Source organism: Acipenser ruthenus, chromosome 12, assembly GCF_902713425.1.
Source record: "Acipenser ruthenus chromosome 12, fAciRut3.2 maternal haplotype, whole genome shotgun sequence".
Taxonomy (NCBI): Eukaryota; Metazoa; Chordata; class Actinopteri; order Acipenseriformes; family Acipenseridae; genus Acipenser; species Acipenser ruthenus.
The window spans coordinates 7,340,651-7,359,310 of NC_081200.1; the positions used below are offsets into that span (position 1 = coordinate 7,340,651).

The 18,660-nt window shown below is 39.7% G+C and overlaps 1 protein-coding gene across 1 annotated transcript in view; it reads left to right on the forward strand.

Moving 5' to 3' along the window:
• The first annotated feature begins 5,341 nt into the window (after positions 1–5,341).
• ppp2r3a (protein phosphatase 2, regulatory subunit B'', alpha) overlaps positions 5,342–18,660 on the forward strand; it is an 85,667-nt gene continuing 72,348 nt past the window's right edge. Inside the window, exon 1 of the mRNA XM_034029400.3 lies at positions 5,342–5,600. The gene's annotated coding sequence lies outside the window, so the exon portion shown is untranslated. The remainder of the gene's footprint in view (positions 5,601–18,660) is intronic.

The window sequence follows — 18,660 nt, forward strand, 5'->3', positions numbered from 1 at the left end:
GTTTTTTGTGTATTGTCACATCGCTGTTGTAACATAAGGATTTCCCCTAAATGGATCTGCTCAAATCTGCGTTGCTCCAAATAAACTGCTTCACTACAAAATCTTAACTATATAATTGTGTACCAGTAGCCTTCAATAACCTCAATGTCAAAATCATTATCCTTCATTAGCTCCAATCGAGCCCCGCAGCCGCTGTCCACTGTACCCACGCCTCATCGGCTGGGCCTGATTAACAGCCTGAGAAGTGAAAAGAGAATTCTCTTGAGGAAATTGGGAGGAAATAAGAACAGAGGTCTGAGGAAAAGAACATACCATTAGCCTGACTCTCTTGGGTGTCTACAGCTCTGGGCTCTGGCATGTGTTCAGATGAGGCTCAAGGTTCAAAAGCAAGGTTGAGAAGCACATTTGTTCTGACGTGATAACTAGTGGTAACAATAGCAAGCTAATTTGCTCCTATTAATGTGTCGGTTTGTCTGGCCACGTTTATGAGGGTAAAGCTGTCAGGCAGCTCAAACGTTTTTATGTACAGTCGGTTCAGCATTGTAACTTTCATTATTTCAGAGATTACATTGAAATGGTTTAGTGTACAGGCACCCATGATTTAGTTTGTCCAGCATGAAACCTGGCCTTATTCCGTTGGCTGGCACATATATGTGATCACTGGAAGAAGATCACGCTGCATTAAAAATGATCCGCTCAGACTCAGACTTTAACCCTGAAAGGGAAAACCTGCAGCTGAAACTAGACAAAAGATTTGGAGCCAACATCATTTAAAATAGAAAGAAACAGGCCAGAATCCATCACTGTTTTTCTCCTGTTTAGAGCTGGTAGAAAAGAGTTTGTGTTTGTGTCACATTTTCCTTGGGGTTCAACATTTGACTGCATGGTTTTTGGATCCCCTCATAACCCATAAAAAAACTCATTAACTTTGAGATTAAACCTCTTAGAAACAACTAAATGGAGTAAAATAAAATCCCATTTGATCAAATATTCCTAATACCATCTCACACTACAGTGCAACAGCTCTGACCTGTGTTGGGTTTGTGTATTCTACATAGATATCCAGTAAGAAACGAATTATGTATGTTCTAATTCCAAACTCGTGCTGGTCACCAGCTCACACGCCTCTGCTGTTATTTTCAGCAGGGGAAGCATACTGTCTTTCAAAGAGCCGTGTTAGTCTCAGCCACGTTCTCAGTGAGTAGGAAGTGCTCCTCATAAAAACCCGAGCCAGTCGCCACTAATTGGCATCCAGATGCATTGTTGCAGCTCAAAAAGGGAAAAGCAAAGTGACTGATGACAAAAACAGCTAAAGCGAAGCTGAGGTCGGCCTTTCTGTTCTGTGGATTATGATGATCACACATTTTCTTCTGAATTTGTTAAATCTCTGCTTGTAATGGCTCCCACGAGAGATGATAGGCAACAGTACCAGTAATGTTGTAAAGGGCAGCTTTGAACATGTCTCTGTCCCGCACAGGAAGGTAACATACTACGATACCTTACCTACAGTATACTGAGTCACCAAAGTTTGTTTTTTTTTTCAACAGAAATTCAGTTCACCACAGTGCTCAGCACTGATATCCCTTATAAAAGTTTCCACAGGATTTTTTTCAGTTTTACCATGCTTTTCCTATTCCAGTGCATTTCGTATAGTTTACCATGTTTATTAATATGCTTTACCATACCTCGCTATTCTTTAAAATGATTACCTACCTGTATGCTTCACCATGATTTAACAATGCTTTGTTACTCTTTACTATGCTTTTACTGTGGTAAAGAAATGCTTACCTTGACAATACACAAAGCTCATAAAAAGGATGCTTGCCTTCTTTAGGTGTCATTTCTGCTTCTTTGTATTCTAATGAAAACAGCTCATTGCAATAGGAAGGCTAATATGAAAATTATGTCAGTAGGAAGCTTTTTCAGAAATGCCACCACATTCACAATCTGAAGGACATCTGCCTGCAAATCATTTTCTATTTCTGCTCCCATTGATTGACTGATTAGTCACCACTGTGACAGTGTAGCTATAACCCATGATGAAGTAATGCTGGCGGATAAGAGCCTTTGAATCTTCATACAGGGTTTGGCCTTGAAATGCTATGGCTTGGGAGGGAGAGATGTACAGACAAACACTGAAATGCAATGGCTTGGGAGGGGGAGATGCACACAGACATAGACTGTGGAGGAAATTGCAATACCCCTATTTAAATTACACGGTACAGAGATTCTTTGTTCACATTTACAGCGTGACATGTAAATAATATACATTAGCAGCAAGCTCTAGTTAATTTGTATTCAGTATAGGGTTGGCTGGCTTCTGAGAGCTGTGAGATGATATGTGAATATATTAATCCAACAGGAATTGTATGATCTTTTTTTAGTTGCTTCTGGGTTTTTTTTTTTTTTTTTTTTAGAGAATCAAATGAGCGTTTTTGTTCCCTTCAGTGATTTTTCTGTGTTAATGCAGATTGATTTAAACTGATTTGCCTTCTTGGCTTCTAACCAATTTACAACACTTCCTGTGAATTTCATGCTTACTAAATAATGTGTTAATCCCTCAGCTATTTCTGTTCTTGTGAAGGCTCAGAACAGCAGAAAGACCAAGAACAAGAAACATAACGTTACTAATATAGATTTTGCTTTTTCCGACCGGTGTTATTACATTTGTCCATGTTTTTTTTAATATATGGATTGGCACATATTGGTGTATTTTGGGTTATTTTTAGTTTTTTGCACAAACATAAAAACCTCCTTGTCCAGTTACAATGTGCATGCAGATTATGCAGCAATAAAGAAACATGACCTGTTATTAATACATACACATATTCTGCTTGTTTGCAAAGTACTTATGAAAGGTTGTTCAAGTGGCGGTATGAATGCCATCAGTTTCTTTCTAAGACGCATGATGCCCTCACACAAATGCATTATTGGTCTCAGCTTCCCCCAAAAACTCCTGTGTATGATTTATAAATACAATCTCAAAATCCATATACATAGACCATGACATTCTAAAACACCCAGAAAACCTAACCTCTGCTTTGCATTCTTACCTTCAAAGGGGAGTTGTTCTATTAGTTCCTCTGAGCTTTAAAGGAAGAGTGTACCTGTATAAGAATGAATAAGTATGCATACTTCAGCATCATCAATGACAGTAGCAAGGCAGCTGGTGGATCTCCATGGCAGTTATTATTCCAGTCTAAGTATACTAAAGGGCACTTGTATGGAACGTGGGGCCATTTGTCTATTACACTTTATTGGTTTGTTCCCTTTAATCTCCTACAGTGACCCCTGGCATTAGAGGTTGAAAATTGATTATTTATGATTTCCCTTTTAGCATGTCCCTGGATGACATCTTCAGGGAGTACAGGCTGTACAACTGACAGAGCACATGACCTGCTGCAGTACTGGTCATTATCTACTGAGCACTTTCAGTCCAGCGAGTCTGCTTGATACTAACAGTGACCCCTGCTGGCAATGGTTTGAACTGGCACTGGTTGCAACAAATAGTACAATTTTGAGTGTCTGCATTTTCAGTGTTTACTTTACTTCTTGAAAATTTTATACAGCAACATACATCTGGATTTTTTTTTCACATACTTGAAACATGAAACAAACTGTCTTTAATGAAGCTCTCCCTCCTGCTTTCAAAATAATTACAGTCCATTAAAGTTAGAAGTACTTCCTGTATCTGGTGTCCACAGAACCAAAGTCATGTTGGATTGACTTCCTCTGTTATCCCGCTACAGGTTAAAAGGTTGAAATGTACTGTCAGTTAATATATATGGCATGAGATCTTGAGCCAGTCAAGATGGCATACATCTGAAAATGGAGATGTAATTCCTACACTGGATAGAGGAGTAGTGGTTAGGGCTCTGGACTCTTGACCGGAGGGTTGTGGGTTCAATCCCCAGTGGGGGACACTGCTGTTGTACCCTTGAGCAAGGTACTTTACCTAGATTGCTCCAGTAAAAACCCAACTGTATAAATGGGTAATTGTATGTAAAAATAATGTGTTATCTTGTAACAATTGTAAGTCGCTTTGGATAAGGGCATCTGCTAAGAAAAAAATAATAATAAAATGACAAAGCTAACCCAAATAAATGGCACCCTAAAGCACCCTCAAGTTGTTTGTTTCTCATTTGGTAACATTGATATGATTTGTTCTTTGTTAAAATTTAATTAAAGACTGGAATAAACGCTTTGAAAATATGACCCATTCCGACTACATAGAAATTATTGAGTGAAACTCTCTGACTTCATATGTACAGCAGCCTCCCATCTACCAAATGCTACAAGAAGACCAGCACTCAATTCACATCTTTTAAAACAAGATTACTTTATTTGTTTTCTGAAAAGAATTTCAAATGAAGAAATAAAATAAATGTAATTTGTTTTAAAAGATGTGAAGTGAGTGCTGCTCTTGTACAAGTAATATTTCTCCAAAGCACCCGAAGTGAATGTTGTGAACAGATTCCAAGTGTTCTTTGGACTTGAGCAAGCCCTTTTATCAGTCTGTTGAACAAAGCCTTTGTCCAGTGTGACAATTGCATTGCATGCTTGTGAATATACATGTATATTCATTTTAAAAACAGCTGCAAAACTGGCAACAACTTTACCATTTTTTTCCCCCCCTTGCTAAATATTTTTCAAATAAATAAGGTAAAAAGCTTAGGAGAGCCTAAAAAATAAATAAAAGTAGACCTACTGACTCTCCTCCTTGTCCTTTTCTGTTTTTTTTTCAATGTATTTAAACACAAGCTAATTTTAAAACATGTATCAAGTAACTCAGTGAACCAATCCTGTAAGATTTCAAGTTGAAAGAATAACTTGGTAGAAATGGGGTGGGGTTTCTGTCAGGTCGCCAGCACCTGGTAATTTATAAAGTCCTCAAGGTTGGATTGACTCACACAGGTTACACTTCACCTTTTCATGTGACTGCTTTCAAAGTTTCCCCAAACTACTATAAATAAATAAATACATTTGCAATCAGGTAGAAATAACACGCACGGTATTACATACTGTTTGTTTATATTCATTTTATGTATTTATTTATCAATTTCTTTCTTTGTTTTTTATTTATTTAAATAAACATATTTAGGTACCGGTATATCATTTACATTTTTTTTTTTTTTCAGGCGCATTGTCAGTATTATTAAATTCATATAAAAAATGCTTTAATTCATGTATTAATTTACAAAATCAATTTAGCTTACTTAATTGTAACTATCACATTATGTAAAAGTACCAGATTGATAGAAAATTGCCGTGTTACAAACTCCAACATGTTCTAAATGTAGCGTCACTAAACATTTCCGCCCACAAACTTGGCTGTCAGAAACTACCCCTCAGGCCGTTGTGAGCGCTACAGTTTCTCTGTGAGCTGTACAGCGGCATGCACGGTCTCCTCAGAACTCTCGCAGAGCAAGCCTTCTCACCACTAGCACTGCAGCTATTGGTGTTGCCCCTAAAACAGTAAGCCACTTGGAACTCTTTCTTCTTTGATAAGCAAGTCTACGACAGCGTTGCAAAGGGACGATTTCAGTCATGGATTTTGTTCATCAACAGAGAACCCACAGCGTGACTTAATACTGAAAATGGTACGTGTGAGCTTATTTTTGTAATATGAGCTTTCCCACTTAGTATTTGTACTATAGCTAGATTGCGCGCTCTCTTTCTCTCGTCTAAATGAAGTATAGTAAGAGTTGCTTGCATGCAGTTTACATGCCTCTAAGGAAACCCTATGCAAAAATAAACGACCCAGAAGTAATGTTTAGTAAGAAAATAAGCGGCGTACCATTGTGCCATCCACTTGTTCTGGAGCATTGACTAAATTAAGTGAGTTTCAGGATTTGTCAGCACCTAACAAACAGCACTGCACTCAATCACTGATTCAGGAACCCTCAACGAGTTTGTTTGATTGGAACACAGAAACTAAGGCGTCATCTTAAATTGGAATGCGGTGTCTTGCAACGTTCTAACATGTCAAAAATGAATGTTTTGTGCAGTACGTGGATACGTCGTAGTCAGGGCTATACAGTCTAGTATCGCTCCTCGAATCACGTTTGCAAGACCTTAGGGTTACTTTACCGTACGGGTGGTGTCAATGAATCTGCATTTGTTCTAGCAGTAGCATGCAAAAGACTGTTTCTCGTCAAGGCGTTTGCTGTTCTGCAATTTCCTAAAGTTCTGACTGTATATGGGAGAATCGAGAGTCATTGAGGAATAGGTGCCACGTCAAATTCAATCATAGTATTGTGTTTCTTGGTTGGGGGACATGTGCTGTACAACCTGCACAGCTACCTTGCTGGGTGATCACATACTTGATGGAGTGTAGTATCCCTAAACCTTAACATTGATTTTGTTCCCAACGACTATGTTGCTAAAGAAGGTTGCTAATACAGCAAATTAAATGACACTTGAAGGTAATGCATTTAACAGCAAAACCATTGTGCTTTACAGATGGCTATTTATAACATACCCAAGGGGAAAGTGTCTAGTAACAGTAACTAATGTTGGAGTTTCTATTGGATATACGTTGTTGTGCTCATATCACAAATGTTTCATTTAGTACCACAGCATGTTTTTCTTTATGACCCTGCAAATAAGTGATCGCAAGATCAAGACGATTGCTATTACTGCTGTAGTTTCCACAAACCAACTGTGCATATGATTTGTAATGTGTAGCATGCTATTTTCTAAAATAGTCAGTAGCTACAATATACCAAGTGTAATAGAGTGCTATGTGAATGTGGATGTTGGCTAACCCTGGTTGTCTATGTAATTTGGGTTCAGTGCTTATTTAAACAGTCTTTTTAAGACCAAGGAATTATGCTGATAAAGTGAAAAGCGCTGAAACTAAACATTTAGCTTTAGGGGGTGTTGTGTGTTTATTTATTTTTAAATACTGACAGTTATTATATTAAAAGAGCCATCTTCACATCAGTCAGAGGTATAATATATTCACAGTGATTTTATCAGCGGGATACTGGCTCATTCCCACTCTGTCCAGTGCATCCTGAAATACAGATATTCATGGATGATTAGCAGTATTTCTCCCAAGTGGAACAAACGTGACATCCTGCCGCTAATGAATGTGTGCGCTTTTTCCAAACTGGAGCTCCAGAACATCTTCTTATGTTCTCTTTTTACTCCCACCAAGAGAAGCTACACAGTGTAGTTACTTCCCCTGCAATTCACCAAAAATAGAACCTGTTTTCTGTGTTTGTTCAGGGTTGTTCTCCAAACTAATTAGCCATGTACTGCGTTGATTGATGATTTTTTATAATTCAGAGTCCCGCATTTATTTTAGGCTCTATTTTTTTTTCTTCTTACTAGCCTGCTTTGAACTGGAGATTATTTGCATAGACTAGGAACACTGTTTCCCAGTTGAGAATTGTGCAGTAAAATGTGGTTCTAGTAGCTTTGAGTATTCAAGCTAACAGAAACAAATCTATTAGCAAAATCTGATGTAACTTTTTTCAGTATTCAGTTTATTGATGTATAAGCAAGAACACTCAACAGTGTGTGCAAGTACCTCTGAATATTTAACGCTTACAAGCAGATCTCATTTATCTTGTCAGGATTTTCCCAATGTATTCAAAGGGCATGATTTCTTATTTCTGGGTATTTGTCTTTGGCTGGGTACTTTGCAGGTCATCTGTGATGAATGTCTATCTGCCACCAGCCATCTGTGATCAGTGTGGTTAGCCTGGAATAATGGGATTTCAGTAGGTTTCCGTTCTAGAGGTTAACAACTAACCCTGCATGATCAAAATCTTAACTTATTCGAAGCTAAGCCTTTCCATAAGGTGTGGGACTTAGTCTTCAAGTGCAGTGTCAATAAACCAGTGTCACCATGCCACTCAGGGTCTCAAACACTGATCAGTGCCCGCTTTAATTAACAAAGAAAACTTCAACCTTGCATTTATTATGTGTTAGATGACAGTGCTCAGTCGCTCCAGCACTGCATCCCTCGAAATGTGTTTGTATAAAATGATCATACATACACTGTGCAGTGGCAAAATAAAGAAACCAATCGCCATGCCAACCAAACAGGACCCTTACTTGAGATGACAATGGTGTGGTTTCAGTAGCTTGTAGTATGGTTAAGATGTTGGTTAAATATTTTAAAGGATTTCGGCAATTCACAGGACCATGCTAATAGGCGTGTTAATGATCCGAGAGCTAGTTCAATGTAATTGCCCTTTTTGTTTTGACTGTGAGACATATACAGTGCAGCGAAAGTGACAGTTGCAAAGCCAACATATATACCTGGGGTTTAGGGATTTCTTTTTAAAGGCAAGCATTTTGACTGACTGATGCCATAGATCCCTTTCTAAGGCCTTGAGGATAAGTATAGGAGGTTGAGTAGTTCCCATTACAGGTTTGTATGTACAGTATGTATGTATGTATGTATGTATGTATGTATGTATGTATGCATGCATGCATGTATGTATGTATGTATGCATGTATGTATGTATGTATGTATGTATGTATGTATGTACACCACATTTCTCACATATTCACAACCACCGTCCACCATGCTGATGCAAAATTGCTTCATGCCAGATTTGGGGAATATGCTGTTCCCTTGTCTCTGAAGTGTGTCATTGAATTTCATCAAACAATTTATTGAATAAAAAAAAATACTAAATCTCAATTTGGAACAACTTCTAACTCATCAAAACTAATGTAGGCATCATCTAAAAGACAATCCCAGACAATCCAAGTCAGATGCAGTTGGGTAGTAATTGTTGTTGCCATGGAAGCCTCATGTTTGAAGCACAAACCAATAGGCACTGTTCAGGTTAAAATGTGTCCTCAGTGTGTGAGATGATGCATTCTGCAATGACTAGCATAACTACCTATTGCAATTGTGTATATATATATATATATATATATATATATATATATATATATATATATATATATATATATATATATATATATATATATATTTATTTCCCCTTAATTCTCTGGGTAAGAATTAAGAATCTGCATCGAGTTGAGGATGTAGGAATTGATCTTTATTATTACAATGTGGTTCTGACAAGCCAGGACTGTTCTAGGACGTGTACAATTCGGCACCATTTTATTAGAATTTTGTTAGTTTCCCTCTCCCAACAATAAGTCCAACTCGTACAGTAAAAGAGGTTTTGTGGGAGAATAGCAAAAGCTAAACTGAGTTCAGTAATGGCACATCATTCTCAGAAAGAATTATTTTTGCTGCAAACCTTCCCTGAGGCTATGGTAAAATGAGCTGATGGGGCCTCATTTTTGCTGCTCTGTAAAATCAGATGTAACTACCTACCATATATTCTCCTGCAGATTTAGAACTTTCCTACAAAGCTTTGTGGTCACTTGGGTCATATGCAATTAGTACTCTTGGGTCATATGCAATTAGTACTCTTGACCTTTAAGAGTAATTATCCCTGTGCATGGGCTGTAATATATTTTAATTAAAATAAAAGTGTTTGCAGTAAATTGTACGTGTATACGTTACTGTATAAGGGACTGTATGTACGTCACTACTCTCGATAATTGTTTTTGATGTTTTCAGATATTGGCAATGGGTGTGAAGGAAAAAAGAGTTCCTTCTGATTCTGTAAAGTATCCCAAAATTCTGTCTTTAGACTAGTCTGGGTTGGAGCAGTTCCCAGTGTCTATGGTGGAAGTTTGCGTGACACAGAGAAGGCAGGGGTGTGGGAGCAGGGGAGAGAATGATGATCCTCTGCTGAAGCGCCATCCCACAAGGCTTGTGCTAATTAGGGCTTTTTTCTTGAAAGAAATGATCTCAATTAGAAAAATCCCTTCAAAGCTGTGTGTCATTGGACCCCTTCGAAGAAAAACAGCCGTCTAATTTATATTTCATGGGGCGTTTGTTGAGGCTGTAAGGGTAGAATAGAGGAAGCAGAAACAAGTTTGTTAGTGGGACAGAGGTGGACAAAGAGAGCCCAGACTTAGGATAGAAGGTGAGCCAATGGCCCTGACTTAGAGGCGGGATTGGAGGGGCCTGGACTTGAAGTTAAGATAGGAAGAGATCCCCGACAGATGAGCCACCTTTACGTAGGACCGGGCTTGGTCGAAGGCTGAAGCCAGGAAGATCTGAAAACACATAATAGGGCTCTGACTTGGTAGAGGTGCCTCTCGGGGCAAAGGAAAGTCAGATGAATCAGGACCTGAAAGAAGAGATAGAAAAGGGTTCCCTGACTGATCTGGTTCTGCCCTGGGACGAGGTGAGGCACAGGCCTCCGAAGCTGGGAGCAGAGAGGCATCCTGCAGGGAACCTGGAACAAAGAGAGATGGGGTAGCCTGGGACTCGGCACTGAGAGCGTAAAGCGGGCCACGTCCCGAGGGAAATAGAACAGAGCCTCGGGTGACGAGGTAAGATTAGTGCATGAGCTGTGACAGGATAGTGTGGCCGGGGTTCCCCTCTGACTCACAGGGGTGAGAACCCCCCGAGCGAGGACGAGGGCGCTGAAGCAGACCTGAGGTCGGGGAAGTGAGACTCACTTGCACCCCAAAGAATGGACCCCCCAGCTCCCCGCAGAAACCCCGTTGTGAGACAAACAGGAGACACACCAGTGCATAACATAAAAGAAATAGCTGGAAAAGACAGGAAAGGAAAGGACATACAAAACAAACTGGAGAGGTTAAAATAGTGTTAGTGTGGTATGGTTAAGTGATTACCTGCCGCTCAGTGGAGAGGAAAAAAACCCTTTGCTAGAAGGTGAAAACCTCTGGTTGCCCCGGCAGTCAGGTATCCCCCACTCTGGGCATGCTAACTAGTCTTTGATGGGCTATTGCTATGTCGGTATGGGATGAACGGATGTATAAATTGATTCCTGCAGAGGACCGGTGCCCCGTGTTTTTTGATTAGACGGAGATTGATGTTGGCTTTGAAAGTAGCTGCTCCAATTCAAACTGAATGGGGGGGTATAAGGTTGGGTAAAAAAGGCTGGCTTTGGAGACGAGACAGGTGAGAGAATACTATGTGTTAGTTAATACGGGATCGATCAGCGGTTTGCTACTATCATGTTTGCTTGGAATGGAAAAGGTGAACTCACATTCAGAGATTTGGGTTTCATAACTCCAGTCATTCTCCTAATAGTGGAACTCCTTAACTCATAATAAAGACAGATTTCCAGTCTCTCACCATGTATTAAAATTTGTAGTATTTGAAAGTATGAGCGGACATATGACTAGATTGCTGAGGAAGTCAAGCGGAAATGGCTGCCGCGATCTGAGTATTGGAGGCAAGCTGGAGTGTTGGAAGCTCTGGAGGAGGGCAGTTGCAGATTTAAAATGGTAAACTAAACAACTTTTGCATGCTGCAATAGTAAGCAGATCTGAAGAGGGAGCCGAGATCTGCTGTAGTGAGAAGAGATTAAGAGTAGATAGTGGGATCTGCTGAACAGTGCAGAGATCTAAGGAAGTAAACGCTAGGTAGGAAAGGTGAGTGGTTGCAGGAAGGACTAACGTTGGAGCTCCTGCAGCAAAATAGAGAAGCTGAATGATGAGACGAATCACCGGAGCAGGTAGGAAAATGATGGATATCTTGGCAGCGCTGTGCATAGAAGTGACCTGCAGTGAAAGCTCAGGAGCGAGGCAACGAAGTTTAGATATAGCAACGTTAAGCTGAAGCATGAATATCAGGGTCTGCATGTTTGCTACAAAGCGAAAACACTAGACAGGGGAAGTGCGTAAGATTGTGCCTTAAATAGAGAGTTAATAATGATAGACATTAATTAAAGCAGCCCCAATGCCCGCTCCCTGAATCTCGCACAAATGCTTCTGGAAGCATGTTGGAATGTTTCTGGAAGCATGTTGGATAGACAGCTAAGAGACTTCATGATCCTCCTGGGAGGTCAAAGGTATTCGCGAGCCAGTGGGACAGAGATACAGTGTAATGCCTGCTCCCATTTGTAAGCAGATGACTATCCTGCTCCCAGTGAGCAGGATAGTCATCTGCTTACAAATCTCTCTGTTAACCAGGCTTGTTTAAGACCACACTGACTTTACTCAGGCCAGGTATCTATGCTCTTGTACTTCAAATGTATTCCTGCCATAACTAAAATACATTGTCTTGAAACTTTCATCCACATGAAGCGCGGCTTACGTTTTAATATAAGCAGCATTTAAACAAAGCACATGCACCTTTGAAATCCTGCTGTCCACTTTCAGAACAGAGAATTAATACTGCAACTGTTCTTTATTTTGTCCTTCCCTTTGTGTGCAAAGCTGGGTGGCATGCAGTCCAAAACTACATATAAATGCGAATACTGATGGAATATACTGGGTCAGTACTATTCTACACATAAAAGAAACAAATGTTAGCTGGTAAGCCAGTACTCATACACACCTCAACTATCTCATGGGGTGCTGACAGACTGCTGACCCCCCTCCCCTCTTAGTTCTTGGCCCAGTGCCCTGATATATTTTTACAATTCAGTTGCGAATCTGTTCTTCAAAGAGTGAGGGTGTCTTGTATTTAGTAGCATGGAGACAGATCCCCCACCTCCAGACCTGTTTTCAAATTCTAATCTTGCACAGGGATGTAAAACACTGCATTCAGGCATACTGAAATCTTGTGTATTTGCGAGCATTTCTGAGTGTAAAAGGTAAAAGCTTTGTACTGCTAGTGCCCTGGCATGTGTTTTTGTAGGTTATGACCCACAATACATGTGACTGTACTGTATGTACAGCTGTTTCAGGCACATGATGAATAAAAATAGCCAATCGAGTGGTTTGGTTTGTGCGTTGGGACTTTTATTTACAGACCGTGAAGACGGCTGGTGACTTAAGCAGTAACTCTCTGAAGACGGTTCCTAGTCTACTTAACCATGTATGCTTTGAATTTGCACAAAATGTTCTCCAAAACTTTTATATACCCCTGTCCTCCTGTAGACCATTCAGTTTACTGTTTTATACCCAAATGCAATCTGTTCATCCTACTGTGCACTTCTTTACAAATATTTAGATGAATGGAGTCTGAGATGAGAACCCTCCATGTGTGAACATTGTTTATTTCCTGGAGGGTATGTGGGAGTGAATAAGTACACTTCTTTAATGTTTCAATCCAAACCACTTCAGCTCAATCAAGCAAACCATAAGCAAACCATAAGCAAACTACACTAAGCTGTGCCTGAATATAAGCAATGTACAGAAATGTATCAAACTGCATTTGAGAAGTACTATACAAAGATAACATGGTGCTTGATCTTTTAGATTGTTACAAATCTCAAGTCCATCCTGTGTAATACATCCAAACAAGTGATTTAAGAGTTGTTTTGTTAGTCATGCAGATGATATCACCGTAAGTAAAAATAGGTCATGAAAGTGGATGTCAGTTGGAGCCTGAGGATTATTTTTGTTCAGATGTCATCTCCCAGCTTTACCTCATGACTGATTTATTTTTTGATTTCTGCCTGCTGCCACCAACAAACCTCAAAACTGCAAGTACTAAACACCAAGCGACACCATTTAAAAATAATCATCTTAAATGATTTTTAGAGTGCTAAAATTCATCATTGATCTTTTGCATTTCAATGGCAAGTGTCTTCCTACTGAAATAGAACAGCCAAGTTGGGTAACAGCTTGTAGCCAGGATTAACGGAAGGAGACACAATGGTTTGAGAGAGAGCGTTCCACAACCTCTTGGCTGTGCCAAAAAATGGATTGCTGACACAGTTGCCAAAGTATCCCTGTGAATCCCTTTTGAATCCAGGCTGCCTTTAAGCATCATTCCACTGTGATGGAACAAAGTGAAAACCAGTCCTTGAAAAAACAGAACAAGATGAAAGGTGGTTGACTGAGAACTGAAGTCCTTGGTTTTTCCAGAGAACAGTAGTAATGTGAGCCTCACCACAGTGCTGGGGCTAAGCCTCAAACCCTAGAGGTCTCACTCTCTTTAGGGGTGGAGAAGTGTAGTGTCCATGCCCATCCAAACCTTGGTCATTTGAGACTGGCTGCAGTGGCAGAATTATGTGGTACTGCAGTTTGATGTGGACTACTATCTGAAGTTGAGACAAAAACTCTGCTAGCTTGTGAGCTGAAGCCAAGCCTTCAGAGGAGAATGGATAGTGCATGAAATCATTATACTACACAGACTTCCTCACTGATCTGACCAAACTGGTCTGTCTATGGTAAATTGTCAGACATCCAGGTGGTTATAATGAGTAGGTCTTTCAGTTGGGACTGTGTAATTGTAGCCAGGACTGTTTTTCTGTTGGGGGGTTTAAACATGGAAATGTCTTTAGAAATGTTTGGCCCTGTATAAGGAGGCTGTGTGGTCCAGTGGTTAAAGAAAAAGGACTTGTAACCAGGAGGTCCCCGGTTCAAATCCCACCACAGCCACTGACTCATTGTGTGACCCTGAGCAAGTCACTTTACCTCCTTGTGCTCCGTCTTTCAGGTGAGACGTAATTGTAAGTGACTCTGCAGCTGATGCATAGTTCACACACCCTAGTCTCTGTAAGTCGCCTTGGATAAAGGCGTCTGCTAAAATAAACAAATCAAATCATAATTTGACATGCACTGCTAATGGACCAGGTTCATTTCTAATGGCTATGGATGAACCCCGTAGCCTGTGTCCATGTCTGATTATTTGAGCAGCGGTGGCAATTAAATGGTTAAACTATAGGAGGTATTGTAATGTCCACATGTGCATGCTGCTGTAAATAATTGATCAGTATGCAAGTAAATTAATGGCAAATGCAGGCAAAAATTGATTTATCTTTTAGCATACAGAAAAGTGTCGTGTTCTACCACTGCTTAGATCAAGTGAATAGACCCTGGAAACTATTTCCTCTCTAGAACTCCTGACAAAAGTATACTTTAACTAGAACCCAAACTTGCATCCCTCTTGAATAGTGTTATGTGTGAGTGTATTCTTTGAGAAGAAACAGTGTAAAGACAATGGCATTAGCAGCACCCACAGGAGGGGCAGTATTGCAGTCTAACAATACCACCTGACCAGCTGCGTGAGAGAAGTTTCAGTAATGTAGTATGTTGCAAAGAAATACAGTTCCATTATATTTAAAAAATGACAATATAGATATCAGCAAGAAAATGGCAATCTAGCTTTTTTTTAAATCAATGAAACAGACTTCCAGTAGGGTCAGGTATGTGATATTCTTTTGGATTAGGAAGTGGGATTCTATTTACCCCCCCTGTTAATACTGACCCCTTGTTGAAAAAGCCAGCATTTTGATAAGACACTCCTCTGTTTATTCTTTGTATTAAAGTCTCAATGACAATGCAGTATGCTGTACAAAGGAATTCCAGACCCCTTTTACCTCTTCCTGTAAATTCTTGTTTGTTTAGTGTAGGTGAGATAAAGCACAGACATGGGCTGTAATACGCAGTTTGATACAGAAAAAAAAAGGCATTCCCAAAGGCAGTCAAGTCCTGACAAACTCCCACTCCCTTAAGCACTGTGACAGTATTTATGCTAAACAATACATCTGTACAAAACGTTTTTATGGTTCCATTTGTAGTGAATACTACACAGGAAAGGCTTGACTGCATGAGTTTTTGAGAACTGGGTTAGTCCACAAGATAAGGTCACCTTTCATTGGGCACTGTCACACTAGGTCCCCATTTTAACATCTGTGTATCAGAAAAACTTGGGGTGGATTCACTGCGTCTGACATAAGAGGAGTGGCGTCAACAGACAAGTTAACAATGTTTACATCCCCCTGTCAGAGAGGCCACTGAACTTCAGATGGAGCAGTTAAGCCAGCCTGGATAGTTACTGTTCAGTATTGACACAGCCGCCCTGAAACCTTAATCGGATTGTATTCCTGTCTTGCACAGCTCCAACGTTTTTCAGAAGCCTGGGTGTCTGGCAGCAGAACTGTTTTGTGGCTGGTTAAGGATTGTCACACTTTCACTCCAAGACTTGAGCTCAGCAATAACTGCAAATGTGTTTAAAACAAGGCATATGATGTTGTTTTAAGGATAAGGAATGTTGAGACCTTGTAAAACAGCTCCTCAAAGTTCTGGGCATGGTTTTTCAAACTTGGTAATTTCAAGTAAGTTAATCTTGATTATTAAGTCTGTGATACTAAAAAAGCAAATCACATTTTCGTACGTTTATTTAACAACAAGATTTAACTGAGCAAAATGGACCATTAATTTAAACTGTGCAAAAGCAAGGAGACTATTACATCTGAAATTGATATGAGTAAATTAACTCAAAATGCACTTACTCACTTAAGTTTTAAAAATCAGTCACCTGCTTAGTTTTACAGATGCTTTAGTACATATACACTATAGTACACCAAAAAGTACACAGCTAAAGTACACAATGCTGGAATAGGTGACAATGATGGGTCGTCTGACTACTAAGTGCTATTGTCTTTTATCTACCCAATCAAGGTCAAGTCTAGTGCATCATGCAAAGGTGACCAAAGTAATTTCTGACACAGCACCATCAAATTCTAATGCCCTTTAGACATGTTTCTTATTATAATTAGTTAGCAACATCAAAAATATTAAAAGCTTGGGGCACTAAGGGCAGCAGGTTCTGAGACAGTGACATATTGCACTGCAAGAAATCAAGCATAAGTGCTAAAGTATTCAGGAAAACCATTAATAGCAGCACCTGCATGCTGTGCCATTACAAATAACAGCAGCAACACTCGTTTGCTGCAGTGCTTCAAAAAGAAAAAAAAAACTCATAGTAGCACTTGTTTTGGATTGGAAAGTCTTGCTCTTCAGGTCCTCCGCCAATGTTTATTTTAACTGAAGAACTGAACAATTTTCTTTCATTCCTTTTTTCTATTGTTTCTACTTGTATCTTTTACTCATATAATAGTCTCCTTGTTCTCCGAGAAACTCCCTTCTAAGTAGACAATCTATTACAGTAGTCTGGTACATGTGTCTGTATAGGTGAGGCTGCGTGGACTGGGTGTACATTTGTGTCAACAAGGCTTCCCCCCCATACAATTAACTGGACTTACAATTACCTGGAACTTTAACCCATTTCATGCAGGAAATATTGAAAAAAGTAGTTTTTTTTCATTGCTTTATATGGGGAAACAAATTACATCCTCATCTGATGTCATCATGCATTTGTGGCTTCCATATGTCCCCATAGAAGAGTTTTTTTTTTTCTTTAATCTGTCCCCATATGAGGTTGCCATGCATGAAAGGGTTAAAGTTGTATTTATATAAAAGGATACTAGTGTAATGGCATTTGGTCCCTTATATGTATGCAAATTGTGGGGACCATCCACATTTTATGATTGCACACGTACATGATTAAATGCTTTCTTTGGTTTCTTACACAACCAAGCCAGTTAACAGTGTTTATCAGGTGTCTCAAATGAAACCTGTTTTAAAACCTGAACTGAAGTCTTACTTTGCATCCCTGTATATAATATTCTACTGCATATGAAAAATAATCTCTATACATGAAATCTCTGTTCGGCCTCTGCAAGGTGGAGCATGCATCTGTTTTAACTAGAAAGCTATTGTCTGAAAGAGGGCGAGTCGCAAGTATTATTCATGATTCTTCTGCCCTAAAGTTTTAATGTCACAGTTCAGATGTGCAGTATGGAATGTAATTCAGTGGGTAAACAGCCGTCCAGTGTGCTACAGATGCTGGCCTCTGTGCTAACACAGGTTTCCTTTGTTTCAGTTGCTGAAATATTCTGCATCCCTACAATCGGTGCCAAATCCTAAACAAGGAAAACAAAAATAAGAACAAAGATATTCAATGACTCGACTTTGGGTTAACTCCCTTTTGTGCTTGGTGGGGGGGGGGGGGGGGGGGGGTCTGAAATGGCCTCTGAATGCCCACAGTACTCAGCACGCCAAAGATAGCCTTTCATAAAGCAGAAAGAGCTTAAAGGTACTGCTGTTCAGAAAATGAAACTCCAACCATCTGTGCTTCAGTCTTGTGGTGCAAAATGTATGAGGTATTTAAAAAATAAGTATATTTTCCACTGAAATATTAAAAGGGTGTTAATGTACAGTACATGGAGGTTCAGGTCCTTTTATTTAGTGACGTTCTGAGACGGGCAGTGCCGCATACTGTAGCTGGTGAGTGCTATTTGCTGCAAGGAAGCATGTTTGCAGGATCATAAAGAAACAACCCACATGAATAGTCATTGCCTGCCTGGTTAATTCAACTTTTACTCCATTTACCTGTGCAGCCAACGCCATTCGGCTGCCTTTATTAGTACAGATGAAGAACTGGTCATTGAAATGTGCAAATGAAGCTAACTAATTGGGTAACTAACATTTCATTATAAGAGCTCATATACTTTGGTAAAATCCAGTGTTGTAATACTTTTTATTGTGTTTTTAAAAAGGGTGCAAAACTGTAACATCTAAATAGAAAGGTTAATATGAACCATTTTACTACTGGTTGACTCTTGGGTCCACCTTGATAAATAGCAGTATCTATTGGTGGGTATAGTCCTTTTAAATTGGCATCCTGATTTTAATGCTGGGTGTCAAGGATTACATGGTAAGTCAGTGTCCAAGCTAAGGATCTTGCGGTCTTCAGACTTCGGTTTTAACTACAAGGAGACCCACGACAACCCACCTTTGTACCAATGACTGTGAGAGCCCTGTGTGTTCTAGACGGCTGACCTGTAGGCATGTACACTATAGAGGAAGTAGAAATAATATTTGCCCTGGGATAAA